The sequence below is a fragment of the Montipora capricornis genome, chromosome 7 (assembly GCF_036669925.1).
Source record: "Montipora capricornis isolate CH-2021 chromosome 7, ASM3666992v2, whole genome shotgun sequence".
Classification (NCBI taxonomy): Eukaryota; Metazoa; Cnidaria; class Anthozoa; order Scleractinia; family Acroporidae; genus Montipora; species Montipora capricornis.
The window spans coordinates 27198274-27220853 of NC_090889.1; the positions used below are offsets into that span (position 1 = coordinate 27198274).

General features: G+C 38.3%; 2 long non-coding RNA genes across 2 annotated transcripts; one reads left to right on the forward strand and one right to left on the reverse strand.

The window, feature by feature from the left end:
- Positions 1-13724: 13724 nt before the first annotated feature.
- On the reverse strand, positions 13725-16164 carry LOC138056705 (uncharacterized). Its single transcript, XR_011133520.1, has 3 exons — positions 14948-16164; positions 14306-14373; positions 13725-14199 (listed from the first exon to the last, which is right to left on the reverse strand). It is a non-coding gene; the product is annotated as an uncharacterized lncRNA (long non-coding RNA).
- A 153-nt stretch (positions 16165-16317) lies between these two features.
- LOC138056704 (uncharacterized) lies at positions 16318-18190 on the forward strand. Its single transcript, XR_011133519.1, has 3 exons — positions 16318-16427; positions 17492-17564; positions 18053-18190. It is a non-coding gene; the product is annotated as an uncharacterized lncRNA (long non-coding RNA).
- Positions 18191-22580: the final 4390 nt, after the last annotated feature.

Consider the following 22580-nt stretch of genomic DNA (forward strand, 5'->3'; position numbering starts at 1 on the left):
AGACAAACCAAGGGGCAGAAAAGGGGCATTTTCCAGATCAAATGCTGTGATTGGCAGGCCACTTTTAGAGGTGAGACCTGCAGAAACCTGAACGCAAGATTGGCTGGACACATTCGAGTGACAAGAAATGGTGATATCAACATGCAATAACATTGCTGAACACCATTCACAGACAGACCAAATTCCCTTTAGGAATCTTCTGAATGAATTTCCCATAATACTCTGGTGACCAATGGATCGTACTGGAAAGCTGGTTTGCTAACTTAGAACAGAGACCATTAACCCAAGGCCTACAACGTATTAAGAACAACAAACAAACAAACAATTTACTGACTTACTGAATCTCATAACATTAACTAATGGAATGAAACGTACATGTAACAACACTTTTTACAGTCTTCAAATGCAATTCACATCTCTTATTCTTATGTACATAATTCTATTATCTAGTTTTTAATTCATTGTCATTGTAAAGCAGTTTTTAACCTTCGAATTATCGCTATATAAAATAAAGGTGTTATTTATATATTATTAAATTCTACCCTTAACTGGCAATCTATGAATAACATAATGACAGTTGATCCATCACATCAATGACCAGAGTGTTTATACCATCTAAGTGTCAATGGCCTGCGATCTGTCCCTGAGTCGTTTAAATGTGTTGGAAATATCAGAGACCCACTGTTACGAGAAATCACTATAATTACATCATTAGTTTGTTTTTTGTATTGTCTGCACAAACAACTAGTTCTTTAATTTTCTACCTAATAATTAAGATAAAGAGGAAAGTTACAGTAGCATAAAATTAATGATCCATGTGACCGTGCAGAATAGGTGTGATATATGTTATCGGTATTTTCTTTAACATTATTATCCTTGAAGATACATTCCTCAGAAAATGTTTTCCAATGTCTTTTTTAAAGGAGCTCTTAGACTACCAATCTGAACAGAATTAAACTTAAAACCTCAAAGCATGAAACTCTGAGTAGCGATCAACGTTTCTGAACCAGCAGTCAATTTCTAAAACGAAAGCAAACAATACATATATTACTGCTTTAGTTCTAGGAGATGATTACTGGTTCAAAAACATTGATCGCTGCTCAGCGTTTCATGCTTCTTGTGAAGCAATAATCAGGCAACTGTTCAAAAATAACGAACTCAATCTTAGACGAAAGAAAATGAGGCACAATGCACCTTGCTAGTGCACGGAACACAGATCTGCTATCAGGCAATTACATGTTTACACTGTTCAAGATGAATTTTTTTAGGATGCCTGCAACTCGACTTACTACGGTATCTCTTTGTAACATTCGAATTGAATCTCGCTAGTTTAATTTAACTCTTCATCATTTGATGTTGAACTCGGTGTTGAGATCTTGGAGATTCCGTGTTTGCTTACTTTGGTTGTGACAGTAGACCAGTGCAGTACATGTGTTATTATTGACCTTAAAAGCAGCAATTTTTTTACTTTTATGTGACAATATTCATTATAGTAGCTCTATACGTGTATAATAATTTATTAAGATCATATTATAGAGATGTCAGTTTCCGAAGGTTACATTTTTTACTTACACGGTACCCAGTCTAAGTTACCGGTAGTTAGAGAAAAGTTTGCATAAATGTACTCTACAAGTAAGGAGCATATTATGCGTGGATGTACATTAGACAGAAATAAAATGGTAGTACTGTAGTACTGCCCATAGCACAACTACCACCACCACCACGACTACCACGACCACCACGACTACCACGACCACCACCACTACCACTACCACTACCACTACCACGACCACCACCACGACTACCACGACCACCACCACTACCACGACCACCGCATGACTTTTGCCACCCACCAACTTCAACCAATTTTCATTTTCCCAGCCACAACTACTTTGAGTAGGACTGCAACTACCATATCACCAATGCCTATTACTACTACTGCTACTACAACTGCTACTACTACTACTACTACTGCTGCTGCTGCTACTACTACTACTACTACTACAACTACTCCTACCACTACTACTACCACTACTCCTACCACTACTCCTACCACTACCACTGCTACCACTACCACTACTGCTACCACTACTGCTACCACTACTGCTACCACTACTGCTACTGCTACTGCTACTGCTACATTGTGCTGCTGCTACTACTAGACTACCACTACTACTACTACTACCTCCGCCACTGCCACTGCCACTGCCACAGCCACAGCCACAATAGCTATGACTTCTAGGACTATCATTACTATGAGCACTGCCTGCACAACTTAACTACTAGTATTACCACCACCACCACAACCATGGTCACCCCCTTCAGATTAAGCCGCCACAACAACACCAGTACTACGCCTGCAGTTGGAGTGATTTTTTAGTCTATCAATATTTATTATTATTATTATTTATTATTATTATTATTTTTCACTTTCCTTATTAAAACATTAATGAGGTTCATATAAATGTGTTTGTAGAGCAAACAATTGATTCCCTTTTAAGCATGACAGTGGTGGCTTGCCCTAATTTTTTGATCAAAAGAAGGCTTTTTTTCACATCACCAAATTGGTGACATTCTGCCAAAATTTCTTTTTTTTGATTTTTAGCACCAAAGTTTACTATTAATAGTAATATCTGTGTAGGGTCATTACTTTCCATCAACACACACAGTCAAACTCCATACCCAGTGAATTGTGGATTAATTTTCCAAAACGTAGTAATGAGCTTTTTCTAGTAAACTTCAAACATACATTTCTTCAGTTGTTTGTCATTTGTCATTCCTCATTTCTCATTTCTCATTTCTCATTTCTCATTTCTCATTCCTCATTCCTCATTCCTCATCCTGAGTACATGCGTACATACTTCACTCGCCATTCACCATACGGGCTTTTCATGGCCAATGGAACGAAATCAGTGAAACAACAGAATAGAAAAACAACTTTTAAGAAACCCACCTGGCAGGAGGCAAACCAGTTGGATATTGACAAATGCAGCCAAGGACTACCATTATCAAATTCAACTAGCAGTCAGGATGGGCCTCCAACCTTCAACCTTCAACCTTTAACCTTCAACCTTCAACCCACCTCAAGGCAAGTGCCTTAACTACCAGGCCGCACTGCCTCTCACTTTTGTTTAAAATCTTAATTTTATAATTGGTTTGTTAGATAACAGGACAAAGTTATCCTAGTTGAATGGCCTAGCTCACTTAGAGAAAATAAAAACTAAATAGTGGGAAATGCTGATAACAACAACAACAACAACAACAACAAACAACTTTATTTATAACCAAATTAAAGGACATTTACAAAATGAGTGTTGATAAAACAAATAAGAGTACATGACAGCTATCCTTAGTTGTTTTAGTTGTTTACATCAAATTCTGTTAAGGTTGGGTACTCACGTTCAGCAAACCATTTAAAACAATAGTTGAATTGCTTTATTTGATTGCTTATAATATAACTTTATCAGAACATGTGAAGAGTTTAGGGGCAGATGAACATATGAGGTGAAACAAGTTAGGTGTATAGAAACTAGACAAAAACATGAAAGGGTGTTAGACAAGCTCAGAGCTTTTTCAAACTTCTTGGTCGTACATTTATTTCCAAAAGATATTTTCAATCAGACTCTAAACTTAACGAAACATAATGATGACAACTATAGTTCCTGGTTCCTGTGTAGGCATTAGATTCTTGTTGTTGAATAAATAGGTTAGCTTAGTACCTTAGTAGCTTAACTTTCAAACTTTTCATAGGTTTTCTTGAGATGTCAATTAACTTTCAGTCGTCCCCATCTTAAGGATGTTAGCTATATCTGTGTTGCACTGTAATATTCAGTTTGGGTCAGTTAATTTAAGGAGGCTCAAACAAGTTTCACAACGCTGTATTCAGCAGCCATGTTATGGTACCATGTGAAACATTCATGTCATGTCATGACCTCCATTTTCTTGTTCCCTCAAAGTAGCTAGCAGGCAAAGTTCAAACTCTGAAATGTCCAAACAAGACTTCACACAAGAGCACATACAATCACTAAGACACAAATGAGAATACATACAAACGCAACGACACAGGTACACAAGACTATATACCAACACTAAGACACAGGCACCGACACCTGACTGCGAGTAGTCCTTTCATAAATCAGACTTAACTGATTAGAGTGTAATCTGAAGTGCTAGTTTTCTTCCCCATATGAACCAAGTGAGCGTTAGCCCTTTTAATGGAAACGGGCCCACCCTGGTCAGAGTTTTTCTCTGTTCTTGTGTGGGCCCGTTTCCATTAGTAGGGCTAACGCTCACATGGTTCATATAGGGTACAAACCTAGCACTTCACATTACACTCTAATCAGCCAACGTTTGCAAAAAACGTAATCCTTCCTTCCTTCCTTCCTTCGAGCGGCCCGCTTTTCTGAGGCAGTCGTCTTTTGTCACGCAACTAAATAAAATGACCGAGGGAGGCTTGGGAGCTTCTCTTCCCAAGCCTCCCTCGGTCATTTTACTTGTTTGCGTGACAAAATACGACTGCCTCAGAAAAGCTGGCCGCACGACTGATTTATGAAGGGAGTGCTCGCAGTCTACACCGACAAAAACATAAACACTCAAACATAGGTACCCAAGAGTACATACAAACGTCAAGACATAGGCACAGGCACAGGCACAGGCACAGGCACAGGCACAGGCTCAGGCTCAGGCTCAGGCTCAGGCTCAGGCTCAGGCTCAGGCTCAGGCTCAGGCTCAGGCACAGGCACAGGCACAGGCACAGGCACAGGCACAGGCACAGGCACAGGCACACAGAGTAGATACAAACACGAAGACTTAAGTGCACAATTGTACATGTACGTACAACTGCAAGGACACAGGCACGCAACCACGCAACCACGCAACCACGCAACCACGCAACCACGCTACCACAACAACACACGCAAGAGTAGATACAAACACGAAGACTTAAATGCACAATTGTATATGTACGTACAACTGGCAGGCACACAGGCACACAGGCACACCGGCAAACGGTCAAACGAAAGTAGCACGAATAGCGAAAAACAGTCAAACTTAAGTGCACAACTGTACATGTACGTACAACCAGGCACACAGGCACACAGGCACACAGGCACACAGGCACAGAAGAGTTTGTTCTTTGCTTGCTAAGTACTTAAAGGGAACCTCCACTAAAACAACAAAATAACTTTAAACCACAGAACATAATGTTTACAACTGGAATTGCTCAATCTTTTTCCAATGAAAGCGTTTGTATTCGAGAAAAATAAATTCTAAAAACGCTTATTTTGGATTTCAAATTTCCCGGGCGCCGCCATCTTGAATAATTGTGACGTAACTTGGTTGCCCTATTGTTTCAGAACAATAAAATTACGTCACAATTATTCAAGATGGCGGCGCCCGGGAAATTTGAAATCCAAAATAAGCGTTTTTAGAATTTATTTTTCTCGAATACAAACGCTTTCATTGGAAAAAGATTGAGCAATTCCAGTTGTAAACATTATGTTCTGTGGTTTAAAGTTATTTTGTTGTTTTAGTGGAGGTTCCCTTTAAAAGCTATAAGAAAATGGGGTTTTTCAGATACAAGAGTTTAAAGTGAACTTAAACTGAACTTAAACTCAACTTAAACTCAAATATGTTTTGGGTACAATGTTGATCTCCCCACCAAAAGCAAACATTTTTTACGAATGAATGAAGGGGGTAGTTTGGTGCTGCGTCGGTGGGGAAGTAGTGTACAAAATTTGGTGTTAACAACGGAGTTGATAAGGTAAATTGGCCACCGTTTCGAGCGTTAGCCCTTCGTCAGAGCGAATCGAGGAATTGTGGGTTATGTGTAGTTTTTATAGTATAGTAGAGTAGAGTAGGAGCTACGCTATTGGTGGTACCATGGCAACGTGAAAAATAGGAATGCGTTCGTTGATACCGTGAGGATTAAGGGTGCCGATTTGGAAGATGAATTTTTGTTCCAGATTCTTGTGGCTTTCCGTCGTACCTAGATGTAGGGAAAGGCCGCAGATAGCCATGTGTTTTTGGAAAGGTTAAGGAGATTAAAATGACGAACGACTGGCTTAGATGCATCCTTGTCATTGGCGAACACCTTCCCGATGTTGAGAAGGATGCATCTAAGCCAGTTGCTCGTCATTTTAATCTCCTTAACCTTTCCAAAAAAACACATGGCTATCTGCGGCCTTTCCCTACATCTAGGTACGACGGAAAGCCGCAAGAATCTGGAACAAAAATTCATCTTCCAAATCCTCACGGTATTAACGAACGCTTTTCACGTTGCCATGTTACCCCTAATAGCGTAGCTCCTACTCTACTATACTATAAAAACTACACATTCCTCGATTCGCTCTGAGGAAGGGCTAACGCTCGAAACGTCAGCTTTTAGAATCTCTGTTCGGTGGCCAATTTACATTATCAACTCCGTTGATAAAACCAAATTTTCGTAAACATGTTTTACCATTGTTTCCTCCAAATTTCACTTTTTATCTGCCGGGCAAGGCGTATAGTTATTAAAACTAGCAGTAATTTAGACCCACGACCGTGATGTGAGATGCATGGGTTAATTCGCAATTTTGCGTCACAAACTGCTTCTCACATCACGGTCGTGGGTTCCTGCTCTTTCTGCCAAGTATACGTGGCTTGCACGGCACAGAAAAGGCGAAATTCCGGGTGACATATGTTTGCTTTGGATGGGGAGATTTATATTAGGAACGAAAAATATTTTGAGTTTAGCGGTGTTTTTAGATGGTATTCTCTCAAGGAAAAAAAAAGCGTTTCATGTGGTACCATAACATTGACGTAATTTTTGAACTTTGGGAGGGTAAAATATTTTAGCCAGTCTTTGGTCGTAAATTTATTGAAGAAAAAAGGCAATTACCTAATCTTTTTCTCGATTGTTGAAATAATTTCACTTTCTGCGCGGCCACTGGTAACTTTTTTTTTGATGTAATTAATGCAAACTTGTTAACCTTAAGTGCTATTGTCTAAGGTGACCTTGGTTGACCTTGGCTAATTTTCCCGCCAAAAGACTTAGAAAAAATACGGCGTCACAAATACGCATGCGCCGTATTTTTTTTTTAAAAAAATTACAAACTTGTAAGATGAATTGTATTTCAAGAAAACAATATAAAAAACACTTTGTCTTTATTTTTTCAATTATATTAATCTGATGAGTGAATTACAAACAATAAACACATCAAAACCCTTTCTCTGTCTTGAGTTTTTATTTTTTCAATGGCAATTTATACAATAAATAATTATATTCCCTCTTAGGAAAAACTATCGATTTTTTTTAAAAAGTTGGCGCATGCGTAGTTTAAGCGCCTATATTTTTTCTAAGTTTTTTGGCGGGAAAAATTGGTGCAATTTGCACAGCGTTTCCCCTGACAATATTTTCAGCAAAAAAGTTTTGAAGAACTTCCCCAAAAGTTTTAAAAACATTAAAATACCAATGACATTTACAAGGAGGATCTTAAAACAACATGGCACTAAAAGCGCATTGTTTCAATTCGCGCTGGTCCTACCGAAAAAGAGCTATGTCAAGGGAGCACGTGCCAAGTTGTTTTAAAACTGAAGACCTTTTCTACTGGAAAGTGAATTCAAAGTGGTGAAAACTTGTATGCGTCGCGACGCTCTACGTCCTTAAAGTGCCCATAACCCCAAAATATTTTTTTCGCTAAAATGAATCATCTTTGCACCTGTTCGAAACGCATCACGGCTCTTTTTTCCTTTTTCCAACAAATCCTGCCATTTTAGAGGCTTCGAAAGTTGCGAAAATCCAAGAATGTTTTGTTCACGACCGAGTCATATGTGGTGTGGGTCTATTCCTGTTTTAACGTCACCAACTGAATGCATGCAAAGTAGATTGTGACGTAAAAACGGGAATAGACTCACTCCCCTTCTGATTCGGTCGTGAACAAAAGATGCTTGGATTTTCGCAACTTTTGAAGCCTGTAAAATGGCAGGATTTGTTAGAAAATGAAAAAAATGGCCGCAGTGCGTCTCGAACAGGTGCAAAGATTCATTTTAGCGAAAAAAATATTTTGGGCTTATGGGCACTTTAACATCAGTGTCCAGTAGTCAAAGTCTTCCTCCGAACTGAGCGCAGAAAACCGCAATGTCTGTTTACGATCTTGCTTTTGACACCTTTTCATATAATGATTTCGAAATTTCCAACCGATAGTTACACAGACAACATCAGACCGCAAAAAGAGAAAGACTGTGTGGTTAAGTCTTAGTCTTTGTACATCCTGTCTTGTTCTCTTTTGTACCCAACTCTTAGTGTTTCTACATACACGGTTGTGTTCCTATGCCTAAGTGTCTGTATGTACTCTTGTGTCTTAGTGTTTTTACATACGATTGTTTGCATGTGCTACTTTGTACATATGTCTTAGTGTTTGTAAGTACTCTTCAGTGGTTGTGGTTAAGTCTTAGTCTTTGTACATACCGTCTTGCACCTATACCACACTGTTTGTCTTGTACTCTTCTGTGCCTATGAGATAGTGTTTGTGTATACTCTTGTGTGGCTAAGTACTATTATGTGCCTATGAGATAGTGTTTGCATGTGCTACTTTGTGCATATGTCTATGTTTGTACGTACTCTTGTGTGGTTGTGGTTGTGGTTGTCTTTGTACATACTCTTGTGTGGCTAAGTACTATTGTGTGCTTATGAGATATTGTTTGCATGTGCTACTTTGTACATATGTCTGCATTTGTATATACTCTTGTTAGGGTTAGACCCTAACCTAATCCTAACACTCTCTCAGTGTTTCTACATATGGTTGTGTGGTTGTGTGCCTGTGCCTATCTCTTCGTGTTTACATATGCCGCTTAATGCTTATGTCTTAGTGCTTGTATGTACTCTTATTTGCCTATGTCTTTGTGATTGCACATGAAGCTTTAAGCATATGTCTTAGTGTTTGTACATACTCTTGTGTGCCTATTCCTAAGTTCTTGTAAGTACTCGTCTGTGCCTACGAGATAGTGTTTGCATGTACTACTTTATGCGTATGTCTCTGTGTTCGTATATACTCTTGCGTGCCTATGCCATAGTGTTTGTATTGCACTCTTGTGTGCCTAGTCCTAAGTTCTTGTAAGTACTCGTCTGTGCCTACGAGATAGTGTTTGCATGTACTACTTTATGCGTATGTCTCTGTGTTTGTATATACTCTTGTGTGCCTATGCCATAGTGTTTGTATTGCACTCTTGTGTGCCTATTCCTAAGTTCTTGTAAGTACTCTTCTGTGCCTACGAGATAGTGTTTGCATGTGCTACTTTATGTGTATGCCTAAGTGCTTGTAAGTACTCTTGTATGGTTAAGTCGTAGGGTTTGTGCATACTCGTGCGCCTGTGTCTGTATGTACTCTTGTGTGCATTTGTCTTAGTGTTCGCATATGCTGCTGTGGGCCTGTCTTTACTCTTGTGTGCCTATCTCTTAGTGCATGTCTCAGTGTCTGTTTGTGCTCTTGTGTGCCTATGCCATAGTGTTTGTATTGTTACAGTAGTCTTGCGTGCCTATGCGTAAGTGCTTGTAAGTACTCTTGTGTTGGTGTGGTCAAGTCTTTCGACGTACTGTCTTGCACCTATTCCACACTGTTTGTCTTGTACTCTTGTGTGCCTATGAGTGTTTGCATGTGCCACTTTGTCCCTGTGTTTGTATATACTCTTGTGTGGCTATGTCTTAGTGTTTGCATGTACTCATGTGTGCCTCTTCCCTTGATTTGTATGTACTCTTCTGTCCGCTACATCTGACTGTTTGTTTGTATGTATTCTCTTGTGCATACATGTTAGTGGTTGTATATACTATTGTGTGCCTATATATGTACATGTGAGTATATATGTACATGTGAGTACTTATGTCAGTGGTTTTATGTAGTCTTTTGTTTGTATGTACTCTTACATTGCTATGTCTGTGTGCTTGTGTGTACTCTTGTGTGTGAATGAATGAATGAACTTAATTGATGCATCTCATTTCTAGGCTACAAGATGTTCTCTAGTGTTGTGTGCCTATGTCTTAGTTCTTGTATGTATTATTTTGTTGCAGTGTCTTGGTTGGTATTTGTATGTACTCTTGTTTGCCAGTGTCTGTATGGCAGGTAAAAAACGCAGGTCACAGGTCTTTGTTTTACCAATACAGAACAAACCTAAACATTCATTAAAGCTAACCTTAGGCCTAATTAGACCTAAACAAGAGTTTTTAGGCTAAGGTTAGCTTTAATGAATGTCTTGGTTTGTTTCTGTATTGATAAAACAGAGACCTGTGAACAAGACCTGTGACCTGAGATCTGTGTTTTGTACCTGCTTATGTCTGTACATGTGTTCCAGTGGTTTTATGTACTGTGAAAGCGCTATGTATGTGTATGGCGGGAGAGGACAAAACGCGGAGCCCTACTCCATAGAGTACCCTATGGAGTACCCAAATGGAGTACCCTAAAAATACTATTTCAAATGAGTACTGTTGATCAATGTGTAGCAGCATCTGAAATATTGCTTACTTAAGCCTCAACACCCATTTTAAACCGCATTGTTCAACAGTATTTAAGTCTAAGCACCCATTTTAAAAAGGTTAGCTTACGTGAAGTAATCAGCCATCAACAATAATCGAAAGCTAACCTTTTTAAAATGGGTGCTTAGACTTAAATACTGTTGAACAATGCTGTTTAAAATGGGTGTTGAGGCTTAAGTAAGCACTATTTGAGATGCTGCTTACACATGGATCAACAGTATGCATTCGAAATAGTATTTTTAGGGTACTCCATTTGGGTACTCCATAGGGTACTCCATGGAGTAGGGCTCCGCGTTTTGTCCTCTCCCGTGTATGGCCGTGTGTTTGCACCTGGGTTTTCTCCATCCCATTTAACTGCCCTTGGGTTTCTAAGGATGTATGAAATGCTGTTTAGTTTGATGTTTAGTTCTGTGTAACTACCCCTTTTGATCAAAATTAAAACGATGTCATTGTCTCTTTACGTAAACCAGACATTGGAGTTTCGCTAATTATATTTGTTATTAATGTAGCAAACAAGTAGATGATTTTAGGGGGCTTTTGGCTTTCAATAAAATTGTGACAAAATGCCTTTGTCTTTGTTTTCGTTTGTATCTTAATATCTTGTGTTGACTGCTTTGGTGATTTGCACGTTCTGTTATGCTTGTGTGTCTCAGTTAGTATTCTACTCTTGTGCTCCTGTCATGGTGCTCCTGTGCACTCTTGTGTGTCTATGCCCTTTTGTCTGGGTGTATTCTTACGTGTTCCCAGTTCTAGTGTTTGTATGTTGTCTTGTGTCCTAGTGTTTGTCTCCACTCTAGTGTTCCAGTGTTCCAGTGTCCTAGTGCAGGTGTGTATGTACTCTTGTGTGCCTGTGTCGTAGCGTTTGTTTGTACTCTTGTGTGCCATGTCTTAATGTTGGATGTACTCTTATGTACCTATGTCTTTGTGTTGGTATATACTGTTGAGTGTCGGTGTTGCTTTTGTGTCTTAGTTATTGTGTAGTCTTGTGTGCCAGTCTGCTGGTGTTGGTGTATACTCTTGTGTTCATATGTCCTAGTGGTTGTGTGTACTTTTTTGTGGCTATCTCTTAGTGTTTGTTTGAACTCTTGTGTGCCTATCTCTTAGTGTTTATATGTTTTTCTTGTGCCCCTATGTCTCAGTGGTTGTATGTACTCTTGTCTTCCAGTGTCTTAGTGTCGGTTTGTATGTACTCTTTTTTACCTATTTGATGGTGTTATATACCCTTGTGTACCAGTCTTGACGGTTGTGTGATGTCTTGTTTAGTCTGCTTAGGCTTAGGCTTATTGTTTGTATGTAGTCTTGTATGCTTCAGTCTTTACGTGTCAGAGTCATAGTGTCTATATGTATGCTTTATTGTGTCAGTTACTTGTTGTTGAAATTTGCTATTTTGCCTTTTGTCCTCTTTGTTTTCATTTGCACATGTTTCCTAATGTCTTTATTTTGTGTTAGAGTTTGCACGTTTGTTCCATTTTGTGTCACTAACTCGCCTGCTACTACATTGAAGTGTTAGTTGTTTGTTGCATCATGTATTATAGTGTTTGGCTATTCTTTAGTTCATCTCTGTGAATGTGTCCACAGTGGTGTCCACTGGTTAGGGTGCTTGCCTAAGACTTTGAGGGTTCAATACCCTTTGCGACCACTTGTTGAATTTGGTCCTGGTGGTCCCTGATCCAACTTATCGGTTGTGATTTTAAATGTAACCAACTGGTTTGCCTACAGCCAGATGGGATTCTTAACAGTTGTTGTTTACGTGATTTTGTTTCATTGTCCCTGAAACGACCGTATGGGTAGAGAGGTCAGTTTATGTATATATGTTGTGGTTTAAATTTTTTCTTGGTTTAAAATTTTTCAAACCAGTTCAATTTAAATTTTTCTTTGCCAAATATTCATTATCATAATCTGAAACAAAGGATAATCAAAATTGAATTGGTTTAAAACTTTTTGAACCAGGAAAAACTTTGAACCACAACATTTACGTCTCAATGTTCTTGTGTTTTGTTTGTTTGTATTGTTTGTTTGTACTTTTCACTTTTGTTTGGCATGTCTATTCCAGGGAAGGGTGGTAGTGGGTACCATAGCTGAAACAACCCAAACCTTTCCAAAAAAGTTAACCTTTGGCCTAAACGCTATGCGTTAGATAACGTTTAAAGTTGCCTACCACCTGAACACAGTTTTCCACTTTATTCTCCGAAATTGTCCCAAATCCATTGTGTTGTTTTTAGAACCTTTGGATTGAAAATTCGTTTTTTTATTTGCTCTCAAAGTCGGAAAAAGTGGTTATACTTTGATCCATAACCGAGCAATGAAGGGGAATGGGTTCAATACCGGGTTGACGTCACAAATTCATTCCGCATCGCCGTTTTTCAAAAAAAACAGCAAAATGCAAAGTCGTCTATGACGTCAACCCAGTATTTAAACCTATTCCCCTTCAATGCTTGGTTATGAATCAAAGTATAACCATTTTTGCCGGCTTTCAAAACAAATAAAAAAGTCAGAACTTTAAACAAAACGACAACACTTTTGTTTTTGAGACATGTTTCAACAGAAACTTCTGTCGTCTTCAGTTGATTAATGTACAAAGCGTTAGAAGTTGAATTTATAAATAGGAAAAAGTGCTAATTATGCTAGTGACAACGAAATGTACATAAAACGTGACAATGTGAGAATTAAAAGGATAAGTTTTAGATTCTCACATTGTCACGTTTTATGTACATTTCATTGTCACTAGCATAATTAGCACTTTTTCCTACTTATAAATTCAACTTCTAACGCTTTGTACCTTTATCAACTAAACATGACAGATGTTTCTGTTGAAACATGTCTTATAAACTTAAAAGTTTTGTCGTTTTCTTTAAAGTTCTGACTTGCCTGCTAATATCAAGATCCTTTGGAAATAAAAAAAGTGAATTTTCTAAAAGCAACACAGTGTATTTGGACGATTTCTGAGAATAAAATGACGTGAAAACTGTGTTGAAGTGATAGGCACCTTAAGCCAAAGGTTAGCATTTTTATAAAGGTTTGTGTTGTTTCAGCTATGGTACCCCTCACCCCCAACGCCTACCCCCGGAATAGACATGCTGCTTCTGTCCCAACTTCGTTTGAAATGCCAATGCCTCCTTAATCTCATACCTGTTGCTACATACAGACCAATATTATTTTTAAAGATCAACCTTGAGCGATCATTTCCAGACTTATCAAATCGTTTATCTTTCGCAGAAGATGTCCAAATGGCCTCTCAAAATTTGGAGCAAAATCGCGCATTTTTGGTGAGAAAATCGCTGCCTTTTTGCGCTAACAGTGGCGAACAAAGAATCGTGAAGTGCAATCGCTCAAAATTGTAATGGTGGCTTAGAAGAAAACGAATTTGAGCTATCTTAGTTTGCCATGAAAAACATGAATCTCTGCAAGACGATCAACTGTTGACATCCTTGCTGTGAACTTTTTGTCCTGTTACTCCTTTCCAGAAATGCTTAGTCCTCCTTCCAACGGGTAAATCGAGGTGCCGGCTAACGAGGGCACTTGCTTTTTCCTCTTGAAAATTGAAAGTAATCTAATCTTAACAGAAATTTATATATGTTGTTAAGCCACCATTAAACTGTACACTACTACTAAGATTCTTAGCTTTGTAGACTTCCACCCAATTGAACTGTCTTGAACTTCTTTTTCTTGTGTTTGGTTTCCTCTTTGATCTTGTCCTGAAATTATAAATTAAAGGCGAGTTCATTAGATATCTCACAAGAACTAAAATAAACACCTCTTGGTCAACTGATGTTCGTAAAATAAAACACTTGCTATACCAACCTTTGAACAGTACTTTTGTTAGAAACACCGTCTCCGCGCATAAGTCTTCTTGAAGTGACAGTTAATTCCTGCAAAACGAGCAAAACAAGCAATTAGTTTCGAAATAATTTATACCAAAATCCGATATGATCTTCAGACGCTACACGCTTAATCGTTTGTCACTTGATTAGCAAACATGGATTATCATTGTACAGTTTTCTAAACAGCCAAATTAAACAATTTGTTTCGAAACGCTAACCAAATTTAGGACACAAATTCTCTCTTTAGTTGAGACAGTTTCAGTCGCAAATTGTTAGAAAGACAATACTTTGGAGTTGGGATTCACTTCATCACATAGAACTTGCATATTTTATAGCAAATTACCGAATTTTTATCAATTGATTTTATGTAACACGTTTGTAACATTTTTGAACATTGAAATTGAGAAACAGGAGGAAAATTCAGGACTTCATTCTCCCGGTCGTGGAAAGTTTAAATATCAAGTAACTTTTTCTTCACAAATGGCATAAGTTTGAAGCTGAATTCCAAATATTCAACTCGTAAACTTGGGGCCACGTGCAATCGTTACAATGTTGCTTTCCTCCACTCGCCGGCGAACAAACAAATGATGAAAAAAGCACTCGAGATGTCGCTAACGCTTACCTTTGAACAAAATTAATGGCGTGGAGTCCCTCCTCTGAGCCATACGAATGTCTTTATTTTTTTCTCAAAGTTAAAGTAGGAGACATCTTGACAAGACAAGGAGAAGGAGATTCTGGCATATTTTCATGAATAATGCATTAGTAGTTTGGAACCAATTGCCGATAGTTTACGTCATAGGTATGGCACACACTTTTAAAGCTCATCGCTAAAGAATGTGTAAAGTTTGAAAATTGATTTTTTTAAATTGACCTGCGGGAAAAAGACTTAAATGACGGTAAACGAATAATATAATTTGAATTTTTGGCGCATTTTCTCATGACAAAGATTGTTTTTGCAATTTGGAAATTGAAATCTTTATTTGTAGGTTTGCAATGCGTGCTGAAAATCACGTCCAAATATATCATGGTACACAGTAACTAATGGAGCATTAAATAATTGATACTTACCAAGAAAGCTAATATTATCGTAAAGTAGGCAGCTGTTCAGACCAAATTCACCCTTATAAAAACTTCATTATTAACACAATACTTACAAGTGATGAACGTTCTCTTAGGTTCATCCCAGGAATGCCACTCGAGTACGATTTTATCGGTGATAAACTGTTTCATTTACATGAAGTCCATAGCGACTGGAGAGTCTAAGCGACAACACAGAATGATCAACTCCCGGCCCCCGGGGATCAACTGCGTCGAAGGCAACAGACAACTCCAATGATAGGAGCAAAACAGATGGATTAATTTTAACTCTTTCTAGTCACGCACTCGCAATTGCATGACCGTTCTATGTTTTATTTTCCAATTTCAGACCACGAGATGCAAGGGAACTCTCCTTTTGTTTTTTCATAAGTTACTCGTACATAAGCACGTGCATAAGACGACATTTGAAAGAAACTGTTCTCTAGAGTAACATCCCGTGGTCTGAAATGGGAGAGCTAAAGAGGTCAATTTGTCCTGATTGTTAACTCTGACGAAATCAGTCGAATGAAAAAGGCTTTCTCCGACATTATCGACTTTTCCTAAATTTGTCGTACAATCATTCAAATTCCATAAGTCTACTAAGACAGAAACATGTTATTAGGGTCAATTGTAAACCTCTGAATTAAAAGCATTTCAATTTACCACAAAGTCACGTTCATTTCAAAAAGCCAATCACCCGTTATACAAATCTCCAACCAACATCATAGGTATCACTTATCAACTGTTTTTCAAGCGCCAATTATATCTATTGTGTTAATAAACGTGACCTTTTTTGGTTATCTAGTGATTTAAAAGAAACCATGGGGATTATTAATAGTGAGAGGAAATGGACAACAGAGATAATGCACGGTGATTGACGTGTAGATAATCGAATTTTTGTACTACCGGTGAGTTAAAAGATTTGGATCAATGCTAATGTTGGCACAAAAGGAAGTACTTTCATGCTGCTAGTGTTTACAAGCTGTGGACCCACTTTAAGCGCTTTTTCATTCGAAAAACTGAAGGTGATTTGCTGTTGTCTAAATGTTTAAGTTTACATAACCTAAATAATCAACGATTTTGCAATGTTGTGGGTTTAAGGTTAGAGTCAAGCTTAGGAAGCGCGGAAGAACCACTTTAGTCTTCGGACTCTTCTCCTCGCTTTCCGAGAGCTTACAAGTTACGGCCAAAGCCGGGCCACTTAAAAATGTTGCATCTTGACCCAGATTGTAGCCTTTACGTAAAGAAAACCTCCAAAAACTTCAAACACTTCTTTCACTTTCGCAACGAGTGCATGCAAGCTATAACTTACCTCAACCATCTTCGGAAGAGATGTCCAACCCTGTTAAAGATTAATACACTAATAAAACGAATTAGAAATCAAGTATTGTTTCCTTGAAACCTTTACATAAACCCTTAATATCGAGTGTTCAGAGAAGAAACTGTAGATTTTGGTATACTTAATAATTTTTCAGAATTATAATTTCTGGTGAATTGCCTTTGTTTTGGTCAAGTTGTTTTGAGATAATTTTTTAAATTAATATCTTGTTATCTGCGCACATTCCTTCATAAAATGTTTACAAATGTATAAGTGTTCTCTTGTGACAGAGGAATATTAAGTCGAAATTTCAGTTTTGAAACAAATTAGATTTACATAATCGAACACCTGTTCCAAAAAAATCGTCTTAAAGAAGATGAAATCGACTTTTTTTGATGTTGTTACGTTAAGCGAGGTATTACTTCGAAGGAAATGTGTTTTCTGACGCCTTGTTATCAGATTTAAAAGTTCAAAACCAAATGACAAATTTCCTTTCAGTCATCATTTGTAACAATAAATGGTTGCCGCCCTCTGAGATCTCTCAAAGGAAAAGAATCCAGTTTGAGTAGTTTGGACAATTAACACGCTACAACATAAAATAATCGCATATGTAACAAGAGGCGCGTGTCAACTGTTGGAGTCAGACAAACATTCCTAGGATTGTCTTTTTCTTTAAACATGATTTACAACCTTAAACTCCACGTACCATTAAAACCCATAATTGAGGAGTGTGTCTGTTAAAATACTTCATGCTCAATTATTTGTTGATAGGATTGAAAAATGAGTCTAATGGATCTGCTGTCAAATCAATTATGGCGTGAAGCGGAGGAACCTTTTAATGAAGGTAACGTACACCATTACCTATTTGAAATCTGCTTTGTTTATCACTGCATTTTGAGTGGAATAGGTAATGAGAATTAAAACACATCAGCCCAAATCGACACCGCCTATTAATAGCGTTTGATGAGCAGAGTGCAGTGATTGCATTGTGCGGAATTTTTCAGGTTGAACCGATTCGTTTCCTTTCCTTTCAGTGCTTAATATAAATTGAACAAATCAAAAGTTCTTCAGATTACGATAGCACACAAAAACGACTTTTCGTTTTCTTCTTATTCTGAACATTAAGGGGTCAATTTTGTTCATGGAGTGGTCGGCAAGTTCGTGAAAGGTGAACGAATTGTTAATGTAAAATGAGGAACAAATTGAAATACGTTTTTGATCTTTTCTTTGATGACGCTGTCATACCATCACCAAGTCCCAATTCAAAAATGAATTAAAGGACTTACCTTTGGGGATCAAATGGTAATGACTTAAAATGATTTTGTATCCTAGACTTCAAAATGTACCTAATTGCGCGTTCTCAAAAGGACGGCGGTGGTTATAAGTACCTGATTGAAGATGATGAGGACAACGAAGCTCCACCCAGTACAGTCCTACTGGAAGGCCCTGCTGATGAGATGCGGGACCCCCTAAAAGGATGTCGTCGAATTCAGCTGATTCTCACGCTTATTAAAAACAAGCTGTATATTACAGGAATAAAAAACGGCGCAGGAGAATGCGTCGTTAAGATCACTGACGGACGAACTTAATACCCCCTGATACAAGGGTCTTATTTTTAAATACAGTTTGTAAAGAATGAAAGATCCTCACATCTAACTAAATGCGGAAGATTGCTTTGAGCTACATTGTATGTTTTAGTTTAAATATTTGCCTCACACTTTGACAAGCCGAAAAAAGGCGATGAAATCCGACGTATCGGAGTTGGGAGGATGCCATGATTAGCGAAATTCCGATTGCAGCACTTGCGCGAGTTCTGCGCACACGCACTAAGAACCTTTTGTCATCCAAAGCTAGTGCGCATGCTCGAAGACGTTCTTTTGTATTTCACTATAGAGTTTTAACAATAACAATAGCCAGCGTGGCTGGAGGGATGTTTTATCGCGGGATTATTTAAACACGCACGAGAGCGACTGCCTTATTCGCGAGTGTTAAAATAATTCTCGAAGGCAGTCGATCTCGTGCGTGTATAAATAATCCCGCGATAAACATTCCGCCAGCCGCGGAGGCTGCAATAACAAAAGTGAACACAGCAAGTATTTAAAACAGTGATTCCGTTAAAATTTATATAATAGTGTGAAAATAACAGTATTTACACTAATAAACAATATATCATGCATTAAAATACAATTACTAAATTGCCAAAATACAAGTTTCAATCTGTTTTTATTTAGTTAGTTCATACTTAATTAAGTCACAATAGTTGTAAGCAATAACACAATGTGTTACATTATTTCCTGACAACACAGTCGCCACAGTCTTCCATTCCAGTGATGTACTTGTCGTTGTCCACGCGTAGTTTGATAAGTTGAATTTCTTTCAACGGGTCTCTGTTAGGAGAAGCGCCAGAAATCCGAAGTTCCACGGGAATCTCATCTCTTTTGTGCACCGCCGAGTATTTGAATTTTCCACCCCCTTCAGAACAGCGGTGAACGATACGGTATTCATCAAAACCTGAAACACAACAAAAACAAAAATTCAATTTTTTACAATGGGGTCAGTGACATTCATGAACCCTACTCCCAAACATCATATCCAAGCAGTTGTTTCTTCTACTCTGCTTCCCGTTATTCTCAGGGCACTCAGGTTTCCCCCTCTCAACAAAAACTGAACATTACAACCACATTACGGGCTTAGATGAGAATAGAAAATGTAATTCTACCCGAGAAGCGATGTGTTTTTTAACTGATAGCTGAGAATTGTTCATGTGTTTTTTAACATGAGAAATGGCCAAAAATGTAGCTGACAGCTGAGAAATGGGCGAAAATCTAGCTGATTGCTGAGACACTCCTATATCCTGACCCTCGTATAAGAACATTCTAATAAAACTATTTTGGGTTAAAACGCTTCAAATCCAAATATTCTCCGTCTATTTAGAGTAAATGACAATCCTACGTTAAGATCGCACGGTTATGGCACAGTTTACGCATGCGGTATGTCTTTGGAGTGATGTGACGACTGATGTGACGTATTCTGCCTTTTCTCATTCTGCGTATTGACACAACAATACGGCTTAAATTTGGGTATTTGAGAATTGTAGGCCATGCATGCAGGCTACAGGATCAAAGAGGTCAAGAATGTAGACTTGAAAGAGTCTTTCACTTGACACTGGGACCGCAAGAAAGAAAGAGACTGGAAGCAGTGAGCTGCATACACAATAGCCTGCGCAGATGGCGGTTCTGTTGTTGCGGGAGGGCGGGAGATTTCGAGCGGCGAGATAAGGCACGAGATCTCTCGCGTTCCACAACAACAGAACCGCCAGCTACACAGGTAACATACACAATAACACGGGTGATTAACTGGTGTTTTATTTTAAAGGATTAGGGGCGGCAAGATTTCAAATTATCGGTACCTTCCATATCCTCCAATGGCTCCTTTACAGCTTGCCATTCTTCATCAGATAAAAAACTCATCAAGTCCATCGCTCTTGCTAATCAGCACGTTATCACTTTGACTTCTGTTGCCGTGCAAAAGAAAAAACAAACAAACAATCAACGGGGACGTTATAATCATAACTTTATTTGTGTTAAGAATTTCGGCAAAAATTACATCGCGCTTAAGTTGCCATACGCATGCCTGCGCCAACTCTAGAACAGAAAGAGTACATTTTTTCCCTAGGTATTTCACTCAGGATAATGAATCAATCAGACGGAATGCCTGACTAATAAACTCAACGGGGCATCAAAAAAACAAAAATTTCTTCCATTTGTGTCCTATCACCTTTATCTGGTTTCCGCTTACATGCGCTTGACGCCAGACTTGCCGCAATGTTTTCCATGACATTGTAAACAAAAAAAACAACTTTTTTCTTATTTAAGTCCTATCAGCGCACGTCTCGCATAAGTACAGTTTTTCAAATTCTCTTTTTTGAATTCCAGCAAAATGATCACCCAAACGTTTTCAGTAAATGGTATCTTCCGATGTCAAGGTAAACAAACTAAACTGCAGCTTTTATTTATAAATACGGGAAGCTTAGATAAAAAGATTTTGTCAGTAAAAATACGCCGAACTTTGGACAGTGAAAAAGGTTCTTTTCCTCAAAACAGTGCATACTTCACCCGACGACAAGTATGAAGTGAATTCCACATTTAGGTAAGATTACGTATCATGCCATCATATTATGGCATGCAGAGCCCACTGGAGAGGATATAATTCTTTGATCAGATAATATTTGCATTCTTTTATTGAAAGCGTTATAAACGAGAATGATAAAATAAAACTTTGTTTTCAAAAAGTTTTTAAGAGTGATTTCTTTTCCTCAATTTTTTTTTCATCCCTCTATTACGGGACTGTAATTTATACAGTGACTGTGATAGTTCACTAGCCCACTGTGTCTCCGGTCCTGTTTAAAACTGGCCCCCTTAATTAAGCCAGAAAACTTACTCCGCAATAAAAACAATTTGTAAGTGCGGTGATGTTTTTCGAAACTCCTAATAGTCGTGCTATGATGCACTTGACAAAGACATGATGTAAACTTTCTCCACTCTTTATGCCAACTAATACACACCCTGCGACTGGTGTTGACATCCAGAAAACACGAAGGAAACAACCCTCTGATTTGGAAGTTATCACCCAATACGTTACATACCACACATTATTAAAGCAGTGGGAAATCAAGATGGAACTTTTCAGGTTTTACAGTTCAATACTCATGAATATTGTGCTAGGTTTCAAGCATGATTCCTAATGCTTTTATGACTGGTATGCGGTTGTCATCTTCTTTCACAGTGGTTAGCAGGTTTGCCGTGAAACTGTGAGCACTCTGTCATTCAAGGCTCTAATTTGTGATCACCATACACGGTAACGAAATCGGCTTACTTGATAACCCTCTTTTACTTTTCATTGTCTTTTAATGCAGATATACCTGCAGTGTGCTATTGTTCATGTCGTCGTTTCACTGCGCGGCGATCAGGTAACAAAATCCACCTTACGTTTGATGTATAAAATATATCCACTTCCGACGGTCAAGAGGTTTGTTTTAGAAAAAAAAACTATTTAAATGCTAGGACTTTCAACAGTTTTTCGTTTTTTTATTGTGAGGGAAACGCACCTGAAAAGGTATTGTACTGTTATGTACAAGATAGGAAATGTCAGTATAAATGAGCAATTTAGTCTGTACTCACTCAACTGAGACAAACAAGTGCTTAGTTTTGAGAAACGCAAAATGATAAAGTAATATAAACGAAAATGTGCTTTAACATGAAAACAATACGTTTGGGTTTAGATCTTGGCCTAAGTAAACAACAGTACACTTCCACGACCCGTTTTTCATTTGAAGTAGATTCCTCTTAGCGTTAAGTAAACAAGGTATGAACTCCCAGTTTTGATTACTCTAACAACTGACGTAGGAAACAGACGTGCCTGATAACAGCTCTGCCTAAATTGTGATTTTCCAGACAGTTTCGACAAAGATAAGTAGCTACATCACTTACCTGATGTATTCCGCATCCAAAGATGATGCAAAAGTTACTTCACCGAAAGCCAGAACTTGACACCCAAAGACAGAGGGCTTCTGGAACGAAATCAGTCAGACGTGAAATGAAGCGAAACAACCTGGTGCACTAATTGGCACACGCGAACAGATAACTTAATTGGTAGGCGGTCATACTGAAGAAACCGCTATAAAACTCATACGTGCATGCCACCTCAGAAAACGATTATTTCACTTAAAATAATCGACTCAATGACTGATGTTTCCAGCCATTGCTTCAGTTATACTTTCGAATGATCTCAATGGACGAGTAAACAATTCTTAATCGAACCGATGATGATTTTTAACAGGAGAATAACTGATTTCTACAGA